Raw genomic sequence first — 18,222 nt, forward strand, 5'->3', positions numbered from 1 at the left:
CATTATTAAACCTGTTTCTTACCTCTGCTATTGCAGGGTTTTCAGGATCATAAGCTTCTTCTTCAGAAGATGCCTCTTGAGTACTGTTGGATGCAGCTTGCATTCCATTCAGACTCTGAGAAATCATATTGACTTGCTGAGTCAATATTTTGTTCTGAGCCAATATGGCATTCAGAGTATCAATTTCAAGAACTCCCTTCTTCATAGGCGTCCCATTACTCACAGGATTCCTCTCAGATGTGTACATGAACTGGTTATTAGCAACCATGTCAATGAGTTCTTGAGCTTCTGCAGGTGTTTTCTTTAAGTGAATGGATCCACTTGCAGAGGTATCCAATGACATCTTAGATAACTCAGACAGACCATCATAGAATATATCCAGGACGGTCCATTCTGAAAGCATGTCAGAAGGATACTTTTTGGTCAGTCCTTTGTATCTCTCCCAAGCTTCATAGAGGGATTCACCTTCTTTCTGTCTGAAGGTTTGAACATCCACTCTAAGCTTGCTCAGCTTTTGAGGAGGAAAGAACTTGGCTAGGAAAGCTTTGACCAGCTTATCCCAAGAGTGCAGGCTATCCTTAGGTTGAGAGTCCAACCATACTCTAGCTCTGTCTCTTACAGCAAAAGGGAAAAGCATGAGCCTGTAGACTTCAGGATCTACTCCATTAGTCTTAACAGTATCACATATCTGCAAAAATTCAGTTAAAAACTGAAAAGGATCTTCAGATGGAAGTCCATGAAACTTGCAGTTCTGCTGCATCAGAGAAACTAATTGAGGTTTAAGCTCAAAATTGTTTGCTCCAATGGCAGGAATGGAGATGCTTCTTCCATGTAAATTGGAATTAGGTGCAGTAAAGTCACCAAGCATTCTCCTTGCATTATTATTATTTTCAGCTGCCATCTTCTTTTCCTGTTTGATAATTTCTGACAGGTGCTTGCTGGTTTGTTGTAATTCAGCTTCTCTTAGTTTCCTCTTCAGAGTCCTTTCAGGTTCTGGATCTGCTTCAACAAGAATATTCTTGTCCTTGCTCCTGCTCATATGACAAAGAAGAGGGCACAGAAAAATAATAATAATAGAGATCCTCTTTTTTTTTTTTGTGAGTGAGGGAGAGATGTTAGTAGATGAATAAACAAATAGAAAGAGATGAGAGAGAAGAGAATTTTCAAAAATTATTTTTGAAAAAAGAGTTAGTGATTTTCGAAAATAGTTTTTGAAAAAGGTTAGAAATTTTCGAAAATTAAAATAAAAATTTAAAATAATTAGTTAATTAAAAAGAAATTTTGAAAAAAGAGGGAAGATATTTTCAAAAATTAGAGAGAGAGAGTTAGTTAGGTAGTTTTGAAAATGGTAAGAAGCAAACAAAAAGTTAGTTAGTTAGTTGAAATAAATTTTGAAAAGATAAGAGGTTAGGAAGTTAGAAAAGATATTTTTGAAATCAAATGTTTTTGAAAAAGATAAGATAAGAAGATATTTTTGAAAATATATGATAGAAATTAGTTATTGAAAAAGATTTGAATTTTTAAAATCACAATTAATGACTTGATTCACAAGAAATCACAAGATATGATTCTAGAACTTAAAGTTTGAATCTTTCTTAACAAGTAAGTAACAAACTTGAAATTTTTGAATCAAAACATTAATTGTTATTGTTATTTTCGAAAATTTGGTATAAAAATAAGAAAAAGATTTTTGAAAAATATTTTTGGAATTTTCGAAAATAACTAAGAAATTTGAAAAAGATTTGATTTTTGAAAAAGGTGAGATTTTTAAATTGAAAATTTTGATTTGACTCATGAAAACAACTAGATTTTAAAAATTTTTTAAAAAGTCAAATCTCATTTACGAATTTATGAGAGAGAAAAAGGGAAAGATAATTTTTTTGATTTTTGAAATTTTTATGATGAGAGAGAAAAACAAGAAAAATAATGCAATGCATGAGAATTTTAGATCAAAACATGTGATGCATGCAAGAATGCTATGAATGTCAAGATGAACACCAAGAACACTTATGAATGTTAAGATGAACACCAAGAACATATTTTTGAAAAATTTTTAATGCAAAGAAAACATGCAAGACACCAAACTTAGAAATCTTTAATGCTTAGGCACTAAGAATTCAAGAATGCATATGAAAAACACCATACAACACAAAACAAAAAATCATCAAGATCAAACAAGAAGACTTACCAAGAACAACTTGAAGATCATGAAGAACACTATGAATGCATGAAATTTTTGAAAAATGCAAGATGAATATGCAACTGACACCAAACTTATAACATGACACATGACTCAAACAAGAAACACAAAAATATTTTTGATTTTTATGATTTTCTAATTTTTTTTGGATTTTTCGAAAATTAATTGAAAAACGAGAATAAGGATTCCAAAATTTTTAATATGAATTCCAGGAATCTTGCATTCTTAGTCTAAAGCTTCAGTCCAGGAATTAGACATGGCTCACTAGCCAGCCAAGCTTTCAATGAAAGCTCCGGTCCAAAACACTAGACATGGCCAATGGCCAGCCAAGCTTCAGCATGTAAATCAGGAACAACAGCAGGTGGATTAGCAACAACTAGCTTGCTCTTGATAACAAATTGCAAGCCTCAGTCCAAATGAATTTAGACATGGCTTTACAGCCAGCCAGGCTTCACATGCTTCATGAAACACTAGAATTCATTCTTAAAAATTTTGAATCTAAGAAATAATTTTTTTTTTCGAAAACAGGTGAGAAAATTTTGAAATATTTTTGAAAAATTTTTGAAAAGAAAACAAAAAGAAAATTACCTAATCTGAGCAACAAGATGAACCGTCAGTTGTCCGAACTCGAACAATCCCCGGCAACGGCGCCAAAAACTTGGTGCGCAGAAATTGTGATTACACTTTGATTATGTAAAATTCATCGCTCTTTCTTTCCCTGGTAATGGCGCCAAAAACATGATGCCAATACCATGGTTCAAAACTTCACACAACTAACCAGCAAGTGCACTGGGTCGTCCAAGTAATACCTTACGTGAGTAAGGGTCGAATCCCACGGAGATTGTTGGTATGAAGCAAGCTATGGCCACCTTGTAAATCTCAGTCAGGTAGGGTTAAATGTGATTGGATTAGATAATTAAAAGATAAATAATAAAGGATAGAAATACTTATGTAATTCATTGGTGAGAATTTCAAATAAGCGAATAGAGATGCTTTCGTTCCTCTGAACCTCTGCTTTCCTGCTATCTTCATCCAATCAGTCTTACTCCTTTCCATGGCTGGCTTTATGTGATACATCACCATTGTCAACGGCTACTTTCGGTCTTCTCTCGAGAAAATGATCCAAATGCCCTGTCACGGCACGGCTAATCGTCTGGAGGCATCACCCTTGTCAATGGTTTCATCTTATCCTCTCAGTGAAAATGATCAACGCACACTATCACGGCACGGCTATTCATCTGTCGGTTCTCGATCCTGCTGGAATAGGATTTACTATCCTTTTGCGTCTGTCACTACGCCCAGCAATCGCGAGTTTGAAGCTCGTCACAGTCATTCAATCATTGAATCCTACTCGGAATACCACAGACAAGGTTTAGACCTTCCGGATTCTCTTGAATGCCGCCATCATTCTAGCTTACCCCACGAAGATTCCGATTAAGAGATCTAAGAGATACTCATTCAATTCTAATGTAGAACAGAAGTGGTTGTCAGGCACGCGTTCATAGGGAATGATGATGATTGTCATGTTCATCACATTCAGGTTGAAGTGCGAATGAATATCTTAGAAGCGAAATAAGATGAATTGAATAGAAAACAGTAGTACTTTGCATTAATCTTTGAGGAACAGCAGAGCTCTACACCTTAATCTATGGAGTGTAGAAACTCTACCGTTAAAATTACATAAGTGAAAGGTCCAGGCATGGCCGAGATGGCCAGCCCCTCTGATCTAAGAACTAGGCGTCCAAAGATATCAAATACAATAGTAAAATGTCCTATTTATAATAAACTAGCTACTAGGGTTTACAGAAGAAAGTAATTGATGCATAAATCCACTTCCGGGGCCCACCTGGTGTGTTCTTGGGCTGAGCTTTAACTTTCCACGTGCAGAGGCCATTTGTGGAGTTGAACGCCAGGTTTTGATCCATTTCTGGCGTTCAACTCTGGTTTTTGATCCATTTTTGGCGCTGAACTCCAGAATTGGGCAGATAGCTGGCGTTGAACGCCAGTTTGCGTCGTCTAAACTTGGGCAAAGTATGGACTATTATATATTGATGGAAAGCCCTAGCTGTCTACTTTCCAACGCAATTGGAAGCACGCCATTTTGAGTTCTGTAGCTCCAGAAAATTCATTTTGAGTGCAGAGAGGTCAGAATCCAACAGCATCAGCAGTCCTTCTTCAACCTCTGAATCTGATTTTTGCTCAAGTCCCTCAATTTCAGCCAGAAAATACCTGAAATCACAGAAAAACACACAAACTCATAGTAAAGTCCAAAAATGTGAATTTAACATAAAAAATAAGGAAAACTTCCCTAAAAGTAACTAGATCCTACTAAAAACATACTAAAAACAATGCCAAAAAGCGTATAAATTATCCGCTCATCACAACACCAAACTTAAATTGTTGCTTGTCCCCAAGCAAATGAAAATCAAATAGGATAAAAAGAAGAGAATATACTATAAATTCCAAACTATCAATGAAACATAGCTCCAATTAAATGAGCGGGACTTATAGCTTTTTGCCTCTTGAATAGTTTTGGCATCTCACTTTATCCATTGAGGTTCAGAATGATTGGCATCTATAGGAACTCAGAGTTCAGATAGTGTTATTGATTCTCCTAGTTCAGTATGATGATTCTTGAACACAGCTATTTTATGAGTCTTGGCCGTGGCCCTAAGCACTTTGTTTTCCAGTATTACCACCGGATACATAAATGCCACAGACACATAATTGGGTGAACCTTTTCAGATTGTGACTCAGCTTTGCTAAAGTCCCCAATTAGAGGTGTCCAGGGTTCTTAAGCACACTCTTCTTTTGCTTTGGACCTTGACTTTAACCGCTCAGTCTCAAGTTTTCACTTGACACCTTCACGCCACAAGCACATGGTTAGGGACAGCTTGGTTTAGCCGCTTAGACTAGGATTTTATTCCTTTAGGCCCTCCTATCCACTGATGCTCAAAGCCTTGGGATCCTTTTTATTTCCCTTGCCTTTTGGTTTTAAGGGTTATTGGCTTTTTTTGCTTGCTTTTTCTTTTTCTTTCTAATTTTTGTTTTTTTCGCCTATTTTTTTATTCTGCAAGCTTTGTTCTTTGCTGCTTTTTCTTGCTTCAAGAATCATTTTTATGATTTTTCAGATTATCAAATAACATGTCTCCTAGTCATCATTCTTTCAAGAGCCAACATATTTAACATTCTTAAACAACAACTTCAAAAGACATATGCACTGTTCAAGCATTCATTCAGAAAACAAGAAGCATTGTCACCACATCAATATAATTAAACTAAGTTTAAGGATAAATTCGAAACTCAAGTACTTCTTGTTCTTTTGAATTAAAACATTTTTCATTTAAGAGAGGTGATGGATTCATAGGACATTCATAACCTTAAGACAAAGTTACTAACTACTAATGATCATTTAATGAAGACACATAGATAAGCACATAACATAGAAAACGAAAAAACAGAAAAAATAAGAACAAGGAATGAATCCACCTTAGTGATGGTGGCGTTTCCTTCTTGAGGAACAAATAATGTCCTTGAAGGATGATGGAGTGCTCTTGATGTTCCACCTTTAGTTGCTTCCAATAATTGTGTGGAAGAAAATATATCCTCTGAGGTATCTCAGGGATCTCTTGATTTGTAGTCAAATGTTCTACCACTGAGCTATAGACCCTTGATGGAAGCTTTTGTCTTCCCTTTCCTCTTTCTAGAGGTTTCTCTGGCCTTAGGTGCCATCAATGGTTATGGAGAAAACAAAAAAGCTATGCTTTTACCACACCAAACTTAGAATGTTGCTCGCCCTCGAGCAAAAGAAGAAAGAATAGAAGAAGAAGAAGAAGATATGGAGGAGATGGATGGATGTTTGTATTCGGCCATATGGGTGGGATTGGGTGAGAGAGAGATGTTAAATTTTGAAGGTAGTGGGTGTATGGATGTGAGTGGTAAATGGAAAACAGAAGGGATGATCATGAATGGAAAGAGAGATGATGAGGTAGGTGGGGATCCTGTGGGGTCCACAGATCCTGAGATGATCCTGTGGGGTCTACAGATCCTGAGATGATCCTGTGGGGTCCACAGATCCTGAGGTGTCAAGGCATTTACATCCCTGCACCAATTTAGGCATGTAAAATGCCCTTGCACACAACTCTGGGCGTTCAGCACCAGGTTGGTGCCCATTTTGGGCGTTCAACGCCCATTTGCTGCCATTTCTGGCGTTGAACGCCAGAACCATGCTTGTTCTGGGCATTCAGCGCCAGGAAGCTGCCCATTTTGGGCGTTCAGCGCCAGAACCATGCTCTGTTCTGGCGTTGAACGCCAGACAGATGCTCCTCCAGGGTGTGATTTTTCTTCTGCTGTTTTTGATTCCGTTTTTGATTTTTTTATTTATTTTGTGACTCCACATGATCATGAACCTATAAAGACATATAACTAAGAAAAATATAGTTAGATAAATAAAAATTGGGTTGCCTCCCAATAAGCGCTTCTTTAATGTCAATAGCTTGACAGTGGGCTCTCATGGAGCCTCACAGATGTTCAGAGCTTTGTTGAGACTCTCCAACACCAAACTTAGAGTTTGGTTGTGGCCTCTCAACACCAAACTTAGAGTTTGGCTGTGGGGGTTTTGTTTGATTCTGCTTTGAGAGAAGCTTTTTATGCTTCCTCTCCATGGATGCAGAGAGAGATCCTTGAATTGTAAACACAAGGTTGTCCTTATTCAATTGAAGGATTAATTCTCCTCTGTCCACATCAATCATAGCTCTTACTGTGGCTAGGAAAGGTCTTCCTAGGATGATGGATTCATCCTCTTCCTTCCCAGTATCCAAGACTATGAAATCAGCAGGGATGTAAAGGCCTTCAACCTTTACTAACACGTCCTCTACTTGTCCATAAGCCTGTTTTCTAGAATTATCTACCATCTCTAATGAGATTTTAGCAGCTTGCACCCCATAGATTCCTAGTTTCTCTATTACAGAGAGGGGCATGAGGTTTATCCCTGAACCAAGGTCACACAGAGCCTTAAAGATCATGGTGCCTATAGTACAAGGTATTATGAACTTTTCAGGATCCTGTCTCTTCTGAGGCAATGTCAGTTGATCCAGATCACTTAGTTCATTGATGAACAAGGGAGGTTCAACTTCCCAAGTATCAATGCCAAATAATTTGGCATTCAGCTTCATGATTGCACCAAGAAACTTGGCTGTTTGCTCTTCAGTAACATCCTCATTCTCTTCAGAAGAGGAATACTCATCAGAGCTCATGAATGGCATAAGGAGGTTCAATGGAATCTCTATAGTCTCTAGATGAGCCTCGGATTCCTTTGGTTCCTCAGAGGGAAGCTCCTTATTGATCACTGGACGTCCCAGGAGGTCTTCCTCCTTGGGATTCACGTCCTCCTCTCCCTCATTGGGTTCGGCCATTTTGGTTATGTCAATGGCCTTGCACTCTCCTTTTGGATTTTCTTCTGTATTGCTTGGGAGAGTGCTAGGAGGGATTTCAGTGATCCTTTTACTCAGCTGGCCCACTTGTGCTTCCAGATTTCTAATGGAAGACCTTGTTTCATTCATAAAACTTACAGTGGCCTTGGATAGATTAGAGACTAAGTTTGCTAAGCGAGATGGATTCTGCTAAGAATTCTCTGTCTGTTGCTGAGTAGATGGTGGAAAAGGCTTGCTATTGCTAAACCTTTTTCTTCCACCATTATTAAAGCCTTGTTGAGGCTTTTGATCCTTCCATGAGAAATTTGGATGATTTCTCCATGATGAGTTATAGGTGTTTCCATAAGGTTCACCCATGTAATTTACCTCTGCTATTGCAGGGTTTTCAGGATCATAAGCTTCTTCTTCAGAAGATGCCTCTTGAGTACTGTTGGATGCAGCTTGCATTCCATTCAGACTCTGAGAAATCATATTGACTTGCTGAGTCAATATTTTGTTCTGAGCCAATATGGCATTCAGAGTATCAATTTCAAGAACTCCCTTCTTCATAGGCGTCCCATTACTCACAGGATTCCTCTCAGAAGTGTACATGAACTGGTTATTAGCAACCATGTCAATGAGTTCTTGAGCTTCTGCAGGTGTTTTCTTTAAGTGAATGGATCCACTTGCAGAGGTATCCAATGACATCTTAGATAACTCAGACAGACCATCATAGAATATATCCAGGACGGTCCATTCTGAAAGCATGTCAGAAGGATACTTTTTGGTCAGTCCTTTGTATCTCTCCCAAGCTTCATAGAGGGATTCACCTTCTTTCTGTCTGAAGGTTTGAACATCCACTCTAAGCTTGCTCAGCTTTTGAGGAGGAAAGAACTTGGCTAGGAAAGCTTTGACCAGCTTATCCCAAGAGTGCAGGCTATCCTTAGGTTGAGAGTCCAACCATACTCTAGCTCTGTCTCTTACAGTAAAAGGGAAAAGCATGAGCCTGTAGACTTCAGGATCTACTCCATTAGTCTTAACAGTATCACATATCTGCAAAAATTCAGTTAAAAACTGAAAAGGATCTTCAGATGGAAGTCCATGAAACTTGCAGTTCTGCTGCATCAGAGAAACTAATTGAGGTTTAAGCTCAAAATTGTTTGCTCCAATGGCAGGAATGGAGATGCTTCTTCCATGTAAATTGGAATTAGGTGCAGTAAAGTCACCAAGCATTCTCCTTGCATTATTATTATTTTCAGCTGCCATCTTCTTTTCCTGTTTGATAATTTCTGACAGGTGCTTGCTGGTTTGTTGTAATTCAGCTTCTCTTAGTTTCCTCTTCAGAGTCCTTTCAGGTTCTGGATCTGCTTCAACAAGAATATTCTTGTCCTTGCTCCTGCTCATATGACAAAGAAGAGGGCACAGAAAAATAATAATAATAGAGATCCTCTTTTTTTTTGTGAGTGAGGGAGAGATGTTAGTAGATGAATAAACAAATAGAAAGAGATGAGAGAGAAGAGAATTTTCAAAAATTATTTTTGAAAAAAGAGTTAGTGATTTTCGAAAATAGTTTTTGAAAAAGGTTAGAAATTTTCGAAAATTAAAATAAAAATTTAAAATAATTAGTTAATTAAAAAGAAATTTTGAAAAAAGAGGGAAGATATTTTCAAAAATTAGAGAGAGAGAGTTAGTTAGGTAGTTTTGAAAATGGTAAGAAGCAAACAAAAAGTTAGTTAGTTAGTTGAAATAAATTTTGAAAAGATAAGAGGTTAGGAAGTTAGAAAAGATATTTTTGAAATCAAATGTTTTTGAAAAAGATAAGATAAGAAGATATTTTTGAAAATATATGATAGAAATTAGTTATTGAAAAAGATTTGAATTTTTAAAATCACAATTAATGACTTGATTCACAAGAAATCACAAGATATGATTCTAGAACTTAAAGTTTGAATCTTTCTTAACAAGTAAGTAACAAACTTGAAATTTTTGAATCAAAACATTAATTGTTATTGTTATTTTCGAAAATTTGGTATAAAAATAAGAAAAAGATTTTTGAAAAATATTTTTGGAATTTTCGAAAATAACTAAGAAATTTGAAAAAGATTTGATTTTTGAAAAAGATTTTGAAAAAGGTGAGATTTTTAAATTGAAAATTTTGATTTGACTCATGAAAACAACTAGATTTTAAAAATTTTTTAAAAAGTCAAATCTCATTTACGAATTTATGAGAGAGAAAAAGGGAAAGATAATTTTTTTGATTTTTGAAATTTTTATGATGAGAGAGAAAAACAAGAAAAATAATGCAATGCATGAGAATTTTAGATCAAAACATGTGATGCATGCAAGAATGCTATGAATGTCAAGATGAACACCAAGAACACTTATGAATGTTAAGATGAACACCAAGAACATATTTTTGAAAAATTTTTAATGCAAAGAAAACATGCAAGACACCAAACTTAGAAATCTTTAATGCTTAGGCACTAAGAATTCAAGAATGCATATGAAAAACACCATACAACACAAAACAAAAAATCATCAAGATCAAACAAGAAGACTTACCAAGAACAACTTGAAGATCATGAAGAACACTATGAATGCATGAAATTTTTGAAAAATGCAAGATGAATATGCAACTGACACCAAACTTATAACATGACACATGACTCAAACAAGAAACACAAAAATATTTTTGATTTTTATGATTTTCTAATTTTTTTTGGATTTTTCGAAAATTAATTGAAAAACGAGAATAAGGATTCCAAAATTTTTAATATGAATTCCAGGAATCTTGCATTCTTAGTCTAAAGCTTCAGTCCAGGAATTAGACATGGCTCACTAGCCAGCCAAGCTTTCAATGAAAGCTCCGGTCCAAAACACTAGACATGGCCAATGGCCAGCCAAGCTTCAGCATGTAAATCAGGAACAACAGCAGGTGGATTAGCAACAACTAGCTTGCTCTTGATAACAAATTGCAAGCCTCAGTCCAAATGAATTTAGACATGGCTTTACAGCCAGCCAGGCTTCACATGCTTCATGAAACACTAGAATTCATTCTTAAAAATTTTGAATCTAAGAAATAATTTTTTTTTTCGAAAACAGGTGAGAAAATTTTGAAATATTTTTGAAAAATTTTTGAAAAGAAAACAAAAAGAAAATTACCTAATCTGAGCAACAAGATGAACCGTCAGTTGTCCGAACTCGAACAATCCCCGGCAACGGCGCCAAAAACTTGGTGCGCAGAAATTGTGATTACACTTTGATTATGTAAAATTCATCGCTCTTTCTTTCCCTGGTAATGGCGCCAAAAATATGATGCCAATACCATGGTTCACAACTTCACACAACTAACCAGCAAGTGCACTGGGTCGTCCAAGTAATACCTTACGTGAGTAAGGGTCGAATCCCACGGAGATTGTTGGTATGAAGCAAGCTATGGTCACCTTGTAAATCTCAGTCAGGTAGGGTTAAATGTGATTGGATTAGATAATTAAAAGATAAATAATAAAGGATAGAAATACTTATGTAATTCATTGGTGAGAATTTCAAATAAGTGAATAGAGATGCTTTCGTTCCTCTGAACCTCTGCTTTCCTGCTATCTTCATCCAATCAGTCTTACTCCTTTCCATGGCTGGCTTTATGTGATACATCACCATTGTCAACGGCTACTTTCGGTCTTCTCTCGAGAAAATGATCCAAATGCCCTGTCACGGCACGGCTAATCGTCTGGAGGCATCACCCTTGTCAATGGTTTCATCTTATCCTCTCAGTGAAAATGATCAACGCACCCTGTCACGGCACGGCTATTCATCTGTCGGTTCTCGATCCTGCTGGAATAGGATTTACTATCCTTTTGCGTCTGTCACTACGCCCAGCAATCGCGAGTTTGAAGCTCGTCACAGTCATTCAATCATTGAATCCTACTCGGAATACCACAGACAAGGTTTAGACCTTCCGGATTCTCTTGAATGCCGCCATCATTCTAGCTTACACCACGATGATTTCGATTAAGAGATCTAAGAGATACTCATTCAATTCTAATGTAGAACAAAAGTGGTTGTCAGGCACGCGTTCAGAGGGAATGATGATGATTGTCACATTCATCACATTCAGGTTGAAGTGTGAATGAATATCTTAGAAGCGAAATAAGATGAATTGAATAGAAAACAGTAGTACTTTGCATTAATCTTTGAGGAACAGCAGAGCTCTACACCTTAATCTATGGAGTGTAGAAACTCTACCGTTAAAATTACATAAGTGAAAGGTCCAGGCATGGCCGAGATGGCCAGCCCCTCTGATCTAAGAACTAGGCATCCAAAGATATCAAATACAATAGTAAAATGTCCTATTTATAATAAACTAGCTACTAGGGTTTACAGAAGTAAGTAATTGATGCATAAATCCACTTCCGGGGCCCACTTGGTGTGTGCTTGGGCTGAGCTTTAACTTTCCACGTGCAGAGGCCATTTGTGGAGTTGAACGCCAGGTTTTGATCCATTTCTGGCGTTCAACTCTGGTTTTTGATCCATTTCTGGCGCTGAACTCCAGAATTGGGCAGATAGCTGGCGTTGAACGCCAGTTTGCATCGTCTAAACTTGGGAAAAGTATGGACTATTATATATTGCTGGAAAGCCCTGGATGGCTACTTTCCAACGCAATTGGAATCACGCCATTTTGAGTTCTGTAGCTCCAGAAAATTCATTTTGAGTGCAGGGAGGTCAGAATCCAACAGCATCAGCAGTCCTTCTTCAACCTCTGAATCTGATTTTTGCTCAAGTCCCTCAATTTCAGCCAGAAAATACCTGAAATCACAGAAAAACACACAAACTCATAGTAAAGTCCAGAAATGTGAATTTAACATAAAAACTAAGGAAAACTTCCCTAAAAGTAACTAGATCCTACTAAAAACATACTAAAAACAATGCCAAAAAGCGTATAAATTATCGGCTCATCAAGAAGGATCTCCATTCCTGCCATTGGAGCAAACAATTTTGAGCTGAAACCTCAATTAGTTTCTTTGATGCAGTAGAACTGCAAGTTTCATGGACTTCCATCTGAAGATCCTTTTCAGTTCTTAACTGAATTCTTGCAGATATGTGTTACTGTTAAGACTAATGGAGTAGATCCTGAAGTCTGTAGGCTCATGCTTTTCCCTTTTGCTGTAAGAGACAGAGCTAGAGTGTGGTTGGACTCTCAACCCAAAGATAGCCTGAACTCTTGGGATAAGCTGGTCACAGCTTTCTTAGCTAAGTTCTTTCCTCCTTAAAAGCTTAGCAAACTTAGAGTGGATGTTCAAACCTTCAGATAGAAAGAAGGTGAATCCCTCTATGAAGCTTGGGAGAGATATAAGCAACTCAACAAAAAGTGTCCTTCTGACATGCTTTCAGAATGGACCATCCTGGATATATTCTATGATGCTCTGTCTGAGCTATCAAAGATGTCATTGGATACTTCTGCAGGTGGATCCATTCACCTAAAGAAAACGCCTGCAGAAGCTCAAGAACTTATTGACATGGTTGCCAACAACCAGTTTATGTACACTTCTGAGAGGAATCCTGTGAGTAATGGGACGCCTCAGGAGAAGAGAGTTCTTAAAATTGATACTCTGAATGCCATATTGGCTCAGAATAAAATATTGACTCAGCAAGTCAATATGATTTCTCAGAGTCTGAATGGAATACAAGCCGCATCCAACAGTACTCAAGAGGCATCTTCTGAGGAAGAAGCTTATGATCCTGAGAACCCTGCAATAGCAGAGGTGAATTACATAGGTGAACCCTATGGAAACACTTATAATCCCTCATGGAGAAATCACCCAAATCTCTCATGGAAGGATCAACAAAAGCCTCAACAAGGCTTTAATAATGATGGAAGAAATAGGTATAATAATAGTAAACCTTTTCCATCATCCACTCAGCAACAGACAGAGAATTCTGAGCAGAATCCATCCTGCTTAGCAAATTTAGTCTCTGATCTATCTAAGGCCACTCTGAGTTTCATGAATGAAACAAGGTCCTCCATTAGAAATTTGGAGGCACAAGTGGGCCAGCTGAGTAAGAAGATCACTGAAACCCCTCCTAGTACTCTCCCAAACAACACAGAAGAAAATCCAAAAGGAGAGTGCAAGGCCATTGAATTGACCATCATGGCCGAACCTACAAGGGAGGGAGAGGACGTGAATCCCAGTAAGGAAGACCTCCTGGGACATCCAGTGATCAACAAGGAGTTTCCCTCTGAGGAACCAAAGGAATCTGAGACTCACCTAGAGACCATAGAGATTTCATTGAACCTCCTTATGCCCTTCATGAGCTCTGATGAGTATTCTTCTTCTGAAGAGAATGAGGATGTTACTGAAGAGCAAGTAACCAAGTACCTTGGTGCAATCATGAAGCTGAATGCCAAATTATTTGATAATGAGACTTGGGAAGATGAACCTCCCTTGCTCATCAATGAACTAAGTGATCTGGATCAACTGACATTGCCTCAGAAGAAACAGGATCCTAGAAAGTTCTTAATACCTTGTACCATAGGCACCATGACCTTTGAGAAGGCTCTATGTGACCTTGGGTCAGGGATAAACCTCATGCCCCTCTCTGTAATGGGGAAAATGGGAATCTTTAAGGTACAAGTTGCCAGAATCTCATTAGAGATGGCATACAACTCAAGAAAAGAGGCTTATGGACAGGTAGAGGACATGTTAGTAAAGGTTGAAGGCCTTTACATCCTTGCTGATTTCATAATCCTAGATACTGGAAAGGTTGAGGATGAATCCATCATCCTTGGAAGACCCTTCCTAGCCACAGCAAGAGCTGTGATTGATGTGGACAGAGAAAAATTGATCCTTCAACTAAATGAGGACAACCTTGTGTTTAAGACTCAAGGATCTATCTCTGTAACCATGGAGAAGAAGCATGAAAAGCTTCTCTCACTGCAGAGTCAACCAGAGCCCCCACAGTCAAACTCTAAGTTTGGTGTTGGGAGGCCACAACCAAACTCTAAGTTTGGTGTTGAACTCCCATATCCAAACTCTAAGTTTGGTGTTGGGAAGTCTCAACAATGCTCTGAACATCTGTGAGGCTCCATGAGAGCCCACTGTCAAGCTATTGACATTAAAGAAGCGCTTGTTGGGAGGCAACCTAATTTTTTATTTATCTAATTTTATTTTTATTTTTATTGTTCTTTCATGTTTTATTAGGTTTATGATCATGTGGAGTCACAAAATAAATAGAAAAATCAAAAACAGAATCAAAAATAGCAGAAGAAAAATCACACCCTGGAAGAAGGACTTACTGGCGTTTAAACGCCAGTAAGGAGTATCTGGCTGGCGTTCAACACCAAAACAGAGCATGGAGCTGGCGCTGAATGCTAGAAACAAGCATGAAGCTGGCGTTCAACGCCAGAAACATGCTGCATCTGGGCGTTGAACGCCCAAAACAAGCATCAATTCGGCGTTTAAACGCCAGAATTGCATGCAAAGGCATTTTACATGCCTCAATGGTGCAGGGATGTAAATCTTTGACACCTCAGGATCTGTGGATCCCACAGGATCACCTCAGGATCTGTGGACCCCATAGGATCCCCACATACCTCCACTCACCTTCCCTCCTCATAATCCTATATCACCCTCTCTCTCCATTCACAGTCATCCCTTCTGTTTTCCATTCACGACTCACATCCATACACCCCACCTACCTTCAAAATTCAAAATCTCTTTCCCACCCAAGCCTACCCATATAGCCGAATACACACATCCCTCCATCTTCTCCATATCTTCTTCGTCTTCTACTATTCTTTCTTCTTTTGCTTGAGGGCGAGCAACATTCTAAGTTTGGTGTGATAAAAGCATAGCTTTTTTGTTTTTCCATAACCATTGATGGCACCTAAGGCCAGAGAAACCTCTAGAAAGTGGAAAGGGAAGACAAAAGCTTCCACCTCTGAGTCATAGGAGATGGAGAGATTCATCTCAAGGGTCTATAGCTCAGTGGTAGAACATTTGACTGCAAATCAAGAGATCCCTGAGATAGCTCAGGGAATACATTTTCCTCCACACAATTATTGGGAGCAACTAAGGGTGGAACATCAAGAGTACTCCATCATCCTTCATGAAATTAGAGAAGATCAAAGAGCAATGAGGGAGGAGCAACAAAGACAAGGAAGAGACATAGAAGAGCTCAAGGACATCATTGGTTCCTCAAGAAGAAAATGCAACCATCACTAAGGTGGACTCATTCCTTGTTCTCAAATTTTCTGTTTTTTGTTTTTTTTTATGTTAAGTGCTTATCTATGTTATTGTCTTATTACATGATCATTAGTATTTGGTAACTATGCCTTAAAGTAGTGAATATGAATCCATCACCTCTCTTAAATGAAAAATGTTTTAATTACAAAAGAACAAGAAGTACATGGTTTCGAATTCATCTTTGAAACTAGTTTAATTATTTTGATGTGGTGACAATACTTTTTGTTTTCTGAATGAATGCTTGAACAGTGCATATGTCTTTTGAAGTTGTTGTTTAAGAATGTTAAATATGTTGGCTCTTGAAAGAATGATGATAAGGAGAAATGTTATTTGATAATCTGAAAAATCATAAAAATGATTCTTGAAGTAAGAAAAAGCAGTGAATACAAAAATCTTGCAGAAAAAAAAATGGCGAAAAAAAAAAGCAAGCAGAAAAAGCCAAAAGCTCTTAAAACCAAGAGGCAAGAGAAAAAAGCCAATAACCCTTAAAACCAAAAGGCAAGGGTAAATAAAAAGGATCCCAAGGCTTTGAGCATCAGTGGATAGGAGGGCCTAAAGGAATAAAATCCTGGCCTAAGCGGCTAAACCAAGCTGTCCCTAACCATGTGCTTGTGGCGTGAAGGTGTCAAGGGAAAACTTGAGACTGAGCGGTTAAAGTCAAGGTCCAAAGCAAAAGAAGAGTGTGCTTAAGAACCCTGGACACCTCTAATTGGGGACTTTAGCAACGCTGAGTCACAATCTGAAAAGGTTCACCCAGTTATGTGTCTGTGGCATTTATGTATCCGGTGGTAATACTGGAAAACAAAGTGCTTAGGGCCACGGCCAAGACTCATAAAGTAGCTGTGTTCAAGAATCAACATACTGAACTAGGAGAATCAATAACACTATCTGAACTCTGAGTTCCTATAGATGCCAATCATTCTGAACTTCAATGGATAAAAGTGAGATGCCAAAACTATTCAAGAGGCAAAAAGCTTCAAGTCCCGCTCATCTAATTGGAGCTATGTTTCATTGATATTTTGGAATTTATAGTATATTCTCTTCTTTTTATCCTATTTAATTTTCAGTTGCTTGGGGACAAGCAACAATTTAAGTTTGGTGTTGTGATGAGCAGATAATTTATACGCTTTTTGGCATTGTTTTTAGTATGTTTTTAGCAGGATCTAGTTACTTTTAGGGATGTTTTCATTAGTTTTTATGTTAAATTCACATTTCTGGACTTTACTGAGTTTGTGTGTTTTTCTGTGATTTCAGGTATTTTCTGGCTGAAATTGAGGGACCTGAGCAAAAATCAGATTCAGAGGTTGAAGAAGCACTGCTGATGCTGTTGGATTCTGACCTCCCTGCACTCAAAGTAGATTTTCTGGAGCTACAAAACTCCAAATGGCGTGCTCTCAACGGCGTTGGAAAGTAGACATCCAGGGCTTTCCAGCAATATATAATAGTCCATACTTTGCCCGATTTTAGACAACGCAAAAGGGCGTTGAATGCCAGTTCTATGCTGCAGTCTGGAGTTAAACGCCAGAAACACGTCACGAACCATAGTTGAACGCCAAAAACACGTTACAACTTGGCGTTCAACTCCAAAAGAAGCCTCTGCACGTGTAAACTTCAAGCTCAGCCCAAGTACACACCAAGTGGGCCCCGGAAGTGGATTTATGCATCAATTACTTACTTCTGTAAACCCTAGTAACTAGTTTAGTATAAATAAGACTTTTTACTATTGTATTTTCATCTTGGGACATCTAGTTTTTAGATCATGGGGGCTGGCCATTTGGCAATGCCTGAACCTTTCACTTATGTATTTTTCAATGGTAGAGTTTCTACACTCCATAGATTAAGGTGTGGAGCTCTGCTGTTCCTCATGATTTAATGCAAAGTACTACTGTTTTATATTCAATTCAACTTATTCCGCTTCTAAGATATCCATTCGCACCCAAGAACATGATGAATGTGATGATTATGTGACGCTCATCATCATTCTCACTTATGAACGTGTGCCTGACAAATACTTCCGTTCTACATGCAAACAAGCTAGAATGAGTATCTCTTAGATATCTAATACAGAGGACCGAGTCAGAGATATTAGAATCTTCGTGGTATAAGTTAGAACCCATGGATGGCCATTCCTGAGATCCAGAAAGTCTAAACCTTGTCTGTAGTATTCCGAGTAGGATCTGGGAAGGGATGGCTGTGACGAACTTCAAACTCGCGAGTGCTGGGCGTAGTGACAGACGCAAAAGGAGGGTGAATCCTATTCCAATATGATCGAGAACCTCCAGATGATTAGCTGTGCCGTGACAGAGTATTTGGACCTTTTTCACAGAGAGGATGGGATGTAGCCATTGACAACGGTGATGCCCTATATAAA

General features: G+C 38.0%; 2 non-coding genes across 2 annotated transcripts; both read left to right on the plus strand.

The window, feature by feature from the left end:
- Positions 1 to 397: 397 nt before the first annotated feature.
- Positions 398 to 505, plus strand: LOC148553655 (small nucleolar RNA R71). The gene has a single exon (XR_015892962.1). It is a non-coding gene; the product is annotated as a small nucleolar RNA R71 (small nucleolar RNA).
- A 7,868-nt stretch (positions 506 to 8,373) lies between these two features.
- On the plus strand, positions 8,374 to 8,481 carry LOC148553656 (small nucleolar RNA R71). Its single transcript, XR_015892963.1, has one exon. It is a non-coding gene; the product is annotated as a small nucleolar RNA R71 (small nucleolar RNA).
- Positions 8,482 to 18,222: the final 9,741 nt, after the last annotated feature.

This window comes from Arachis ipaensis, chromosome B7 (assembly GCF_059453495.1).
Source record: "Arachis ipaensis isolate K30076 ecotype BB chromosome B7, ASM5945349v1, whole genome shotgun sequence".
Classification (NCBI taxonomy): domain Eukaryota; kingdom Viridiplantae; phylum Streptophyta; class Magnoliopsida; order Fabales; family Fabaceae; genus Arachis; species Arachis ipaensis.